The sequence below is a fragment of the Musca autumnalis genome, unplaced genomic scaffold, assembly GCF_047663935.1.
Source record: "Musca autumnalis isolate F117 unplaced genomic scaffold, ASM4766393v1 scaffold_5, whole genome shotgun sequence".
In the NCBI taxonomy this organism is placed as follows: domain Eukaryota; kingdom Metazoa; phylum Arthropoda; class Insecta; order Diptera; family Muscidae; genus Musca; species Musca autumnalis.
Genome location: NW_027412088.1, coordinates 13,833,698 through 13,839,697, shown reverse-complemented (window position 1 = coordinate 13,839,697; position 6,000 = coordinate 13,833,698). Strand labels below are relative to the sequence as shown.

At 39.2% G+C, this 6,000-nt stretch overlaps 1 protein-coding gene across 3 annotated transcripts in view; it reads left to right on the top strand.

The window, feature by feature from the left end:
• The first annotated feature begins 3,987 nt into the window (after positions 1 to 3,987).
• Positions 3,988 to 6,000, top strand: part of M7BP (Myosin-7a binding protein) — a 246,315-nt gene continuing 244,302 nt past the window's right edge. For all 3 annotated transcript variants that reach the window (XR_012413346.1, XM_073991463.1, XM_073991462.1), the window contains exon 1: positions 3,988 to 5,919. The gene's annotated coding sequence lies outside the window, so the exon portion shown is untranslated. The remainder of the gene's footprint in view (positions 5,920 to 6,000) is intronic.

The window sequence follows — 6,000 nt, the reverse complement described above, 5'->3', positions numbered from 1 at the left end:
TAAAGTCAGCAGTCTAGTAGGCAAGCACAAGTGAAAAAAATGGTAAGGATGCTAACAGAGGCGAATCGTACAGGCCGCAAGCAGCGGAAAATGCACAGTACCATAACAGCTTTACATGTCATATCCAAACATGTCAGTTGAGGACTGAACCAGCAGAACAGCCCATGTGACCGAACAGTTATCGTGGCTCTTGGCCAATCAAAAGTCTTTGAGACCGTCAGTCATACCAAGCTGTTCGAGGACATAGTGAAGACTTTCCTCCAACCCTGTTTGAAACGTTGAATAATCATAACAGTGAGTACCTTTATGAAATTCAACACCATCCAGACGGCATAAAATTGTAATGTATGCAGATGATTGTACGACCTTGACGTCGAGTTTATGTGTGATAGACAAAATAGCTGACGTAGTGCAGTTCTTCAGTCTCAGGGATATATGAAAATATTCGCAGCTAAATTCACTGCCACACTTTTCACCACATGGACAGCTGAAAAATGGCTTCCCTTTAAAGAAGCTCGAGAGGGAGTCCTTATAATCAGGACCTCGTGAGGAGGTTTGTAGACGCGTAGAAGGTGTTAAGACGAGGTCAATAGGGGGTTTATAAGACGAGATCGAATGATATGTTCGAAAATTTAATTCACCGAAGAATGATTTCACACAATATGTAGTCGATTGCCGGGCATGGCTGTCTGTCTGAGCGGATGGCGCGCACAATAACTTTTGATATGAATAACCGATTTGGTCCAAAATATGTTTCTCGTAATATTTCTTCCAGACATAGATCTGGTTGGAATGTGGACTGTATCGATCATCTCCTTTCGGTACCTCCCACACACAATTTAAAAAATTTCACGAAAGTACACTTTAAGGACATGTCTCAGATCGTTTTGGTTTGGCAGGTTGTTATCGTGGCCCCAATCATGAATTTTTGAATTTGTTTGGGGCAATTCCATACTTCTAGAGATAAGGGCGCAAAAATTCTAACAAAAAACCCAGGCTGTACCAATGACACCTTCGGCCACCTCACCCAGTGCAGTGTTCGAGGATTATTCTGTGGTTATGTTTACAACGATATGTTTTTGGTGAGCAAATCTATGCTTCTAATGAGGGTTTTATCTAGGGCTGAGGTAAGTTCAGTCGCAGCCAAGGTCAGCTTAAGGACCCACAAAACCTTAAGTGAAATCACGAGTGATGACAATTCAATTCTTTAAAGAGGTGATAAACTCTTGGAGCTTAAATTATAATTAACATGTGGATATTTACGTGATATGGCGATACACTTAGATATGTTGATTATACATCTCATCTGGGTGGAGTTTTACTGTGGGCTCGCAGTCAATGGTCTTCGGGTGACTCGAGCAAGTGGGATGTTGGTTAAGGTTTGGTAGTCGGCTCGGTGGTGCTCGGGTGGCAGGTGTCGGCTCGATTGTAACCAGTGTTGTAGTTGGTGTGTTGATACTCGGCTGTAGTACTCGTACCAAGTGGCTTGTTGTATTCGGGTGTATCATTAACCGGCTTAGTGTTGTCGTGTTGACGCCACTTGGCTTGTTGTATTCGGGTTGATGTGGTCGTGTTTAAGCGACCCGTCTTGGTGTAGTCGTGTTGAAGCGACTCTGCTCGCGTTGGTGATACTCGGCTAGGTGTCGTCGGCTTGATGTAGTCGGGTTGGTGTAATTGTGTTGATTATCCTCGGCTCGGGTTGGAGATACTTGGCTACTTGTCGTCGGCTTGATGTTGAAGACTCTCGAAAGAATCGCGGAACCGAACGAATCGCAGTGTATACATAAGAAGCGAACGAATCGAAAGAAGCTTCGGCTATGTTGGATAACAGACGGACAGCGGACACTGTCACACGTCAACTTCGTGTGTCCTCGGTCTAACTCCAGCTCTTAACGATTTCTGGCACGGTTACCAGTAATTTGCAAAAGTAAGAGATAGCATGTGTTCGCTTTTTAGACGAACACAAGCGATAAAACGAGACAACTAGAGACCATTTGGGGAAAAATCCCCAAATACTGGCAACAGTGATTTCTGGCGTCAAAAACTGAACTACTTATCCGGGGAGCAAAAAGAAGTGAATGAGAATTACTTTCCCACATTTTAAAAAATAAACTCTCAGATATCTGCACTGAAGTAAAATAATTCCATTACATCGAGTGTTATGAACTGAAAGTATTGAAGTGGCTAAAATTTGGTATTTAGTCTTCGTTGGAAGTACGAAACTTTCCCCCAGAAATTTGTCGGTATAGGTCCACGCCTTCATATAGCCTCCATAGAACTGTACCACCCGATTTTCGGTATTTTAAAGGTTGTGGCCTCAATATTCTGCCGAAATTGCTGAAATTTGGTATTTAGTCCTCATTTGAGGTATAAAACTTTCCATATGAAATTTGTCGGTATAGGTCCACGCCTTCATATAGCCCCCACAGAACTGTACCTCCTGATTTTCGGTATTTTGAAGATTGTCGCCTCAATATTCAACCAAAGTGGCTAAAATTTGGTATTTAGTCTTCGTTGGGGTAAAAAACTTTCCCCCAGAAATTTTTTGGTACAGGTCCACGACTTAATACAACTCCCATAGAATGGTACCACCCGATTTCTGGTATTTTGAAGGTTGTGGCCTCCGAAATTGCTGAAATTTGGTATTTAGTCCTCATTTGAGGTATAAAGCTTTCCATATGACATTTGTCGGTATAGGTTCACGCCTTCAAATAGCCCCATAGAACGGTACCTCCCGATTGTGGGTATTTTGAAGGTTGTGGCCTCAATATTTATGCGAAGTGGCTGAAATGTGGTATTTAGTCTTCGTTAGGTGTATAAAACTTTCCCCCAGAAAATTGTTGGTACAGTTCACGTCTAAATACATCCCCCATAGAACGGTACCACCCGATTTTCGGATGGTTGAAGGTTTTAGCTTCATTATCACGCCGAAATGGCTGAAATTCGGTACTTAGCCTTCGTTGGGGGTAAAACATTTCCCCCCAGAATTTTGTTGGTATGGGTCCACGCCTTCGTATAGCCCCCAAAGAACGGAACCTCCCAATTTCCGGTATTTTGAAGGTTGTGGCCTCAATATTCCTCCGAAAATGCTGAAATTTGGTATTTAGTCATCATTGGTGGTATAAAACTTTCCATATGAAATTTGTCGATATACCATCCACGCCTTCATATAGCGCCCATAGAACGGTACTTCCCGATTTTCGGTATTTTTAAGGTTGTGGCCACAACAACCCACCTAAATGGATGAGGTTTGGTATTTAGTCTACGTTGGAAGTAAAGCCCTTTCCGACTGAATTTCGCCACGTCCACGTTTCGATATAACACCCATAGAACTGTACCTCCCGATTTTCGTAATTGTAAAAGACGTGACGTCAATATTCCCCGAAATGACGAAAATTTGTTATTTAGTGGTTAAAAAAGTTCCAGAAAGGAATTATCAGTATAGGTCCACGTCTTCCTATATCCCCCATAGAAGCATACCTCTTGATTTACGGTATTTTTTATTCTTACTGAAATATCGGTAGTTTGGCATTTAGTCTTATTTGAGTCTAAAAACTTTACGCCAGAAATTTGTCGGTATAGATCGACGTTTTGATATAGCCCCCATAGAACGGTACCTCCCGAATTTCGGTGTTTTGAAGGTTAGCGACATTGTTTTACCGAAATTGTTGAAATTTGGTATTAAGTCTTCCTCATAAACGAAAGGAAACTAATTGTTCCATTTTACCTGAATACAACTCGTGGTGGAGGGTATAACAAGTTCGGCCCGGTAGAACTTCAAGGCGTTTTTACTTGTTTTAATCTTTTTCTGATAATTCATCTTTGATGCACCCACCAAAGTGCGTAGCTTGGTTGGTGATATGAATAACAATACACCAAAACCATTGAGCCACTGTAAAAATTTGACTAACGAACTGCCTGCCAACCATCTATCCATCTGTTTGTGTTGTTTGCTGACAATAAAAACAACAACAGTAGAGCAACAAAGCTTGACTCAAAACAATACACAAAACCCCCAACGGACACAAAGAGACCCCGAGACCAACAGAGCAACAGAGGCAGGCTGTTGTTGTTAGCTAAGCAGGCAGGCAGTTCAGGCAGACAAACAACCAACATTTGTTTCGACATTCATTCGCGTTCATACCTTCGTCGCAATCAAAGTCGCTACAGCGGAGTAAATGAATGAACGAACGAAGAAGAAACAAGCACCGCGTAACCGAAACCGTAACATCCGTCATTGTAACGTGCTAAACAACGAGAAAAATGAACAAGGCTTAAAATTTAGTTTTGCTAAACAAAAACAAATTTTACTAAAAAAAAAAACAAAATTAAGAAAGAGTGACAAAAGAGGTGTTTTTTGCATGTCTAACAGAAACGTACATACGCTCGGTATGGTCATACATTTGTACATTTTACAGCATGTAATGTAACAACTAACTGCCTGACATGTAAAACGAAAGAAAGAAGAAAATACGGAAAACAAGAAAAAAAAACAATACAAGTGATAAGAAAAATAAAATACAATTTGCAAATAAAAAATTGCAACAAGGAAGTGCTGAAGGAAGCAAAGAGGTGTGGTTCGATTAAAAGAAAACTTAACGCAACAAACACAAAAAGGCGCAATTCTTGCTCTTCGACCCCCAGAGACACACACAAGGAAAGAGAAAAAGAAAATAAAGCCCAGCTGTTGTTTCTTTTTTTCTGATCAACATAACCCGTTGCTGTTGTTATTGTTGCGAGGACATGAACACTCGTTTGTTGCCATTATCATTGTCTCCCATCATTTACAAAACATAACAACAACAGTCAACGAGGCATTGTGATTACAACAACAAATAAAAACGAGGCATAAAACATAAACAAAAAACCGTTGAAGCGGAAATTTAAAATAAAAACAGAACCCATTTGCTTTTAATTTCTGTGTTTTGGTGGCAATTTGATTAAAACGACAACAACAATAACGACAACAAATGTACTTAATGGATGGTACCTAGGCAGTGTATACGAGAGTGTGGTTTATTTCAAAACTCCTACTGTGCCCAAATTACAAAACAACACTTTTCCTCGACACAATCAAATGAAAAGTGGATTAAGAATTGCTCCGAGAGTAATTTTTTCGCAATTCTCTTCCATGGTTTAATGTTTCATTGAGAAATTGCGTTATGTTAATGAAACGTGAGAATTAAAACACGAGTGAATTTAAATTGTTTTTATGTTGCTTATCAAACGTGTTGCTGTTTGTTTGTGTGTGTTTTGTTTTTAATTTTCCAAAGCTTAGCGGGAAACCTGTTCAGTGAAAATTACGAAAAAAACCAAATTCCTACTGGGTCAGTGGAGCGTGCGATGTGTTAAGGTTGTCAGCGGTAACATTAATACTGTCAGACAGACAACCCGCCAGTCAGTCCGTCACTCAGTCAGCAATCTCGTTAAGGAGGAGGCTTTAAATTAAATTATTTGTCGGTGTTTTGTCCCCAATAAGAAAGTCAAAAAAAGTGTTCTTTGTTGTTGTCACGTGTCAGTGTGTGTTTTGTGTAAGAAAAAGAAAAACCAGAAAAGAACAACTTTTTTGGTCATTAAGAGCTGAAGTTAACAAACAAAAAGAATTTTAAAACTACCACAATAAAATTCAAATGTACCTACCCGCCATTAATAAATTACCAACTTTTTTAATTTCATTAACAAGAAAATATAATAATAATCATTATCATAAAAAAAACAACAAGAACAACAACAACAAATTCGAATGCATAAGAACGAGTTTTAAATGTTTTCTTCATTCGTCATTGGATCATCATCATAATCGTTATTTTAAATTTTTTTTAAAACAACAACAACAGCTGTTTTAAGTGGAAATTTGGGAGATTCTTGGATAATTAAAACAGAAGAACATTCTGTTTTCTTTTTTTGTGAGGAAAAAAGGTTTGTATTCCACTTTACATAGTTACTACATATTCTATAAGTTTTGAAAAGCAACGTAGATTAAGGTAATAAAATTTAATA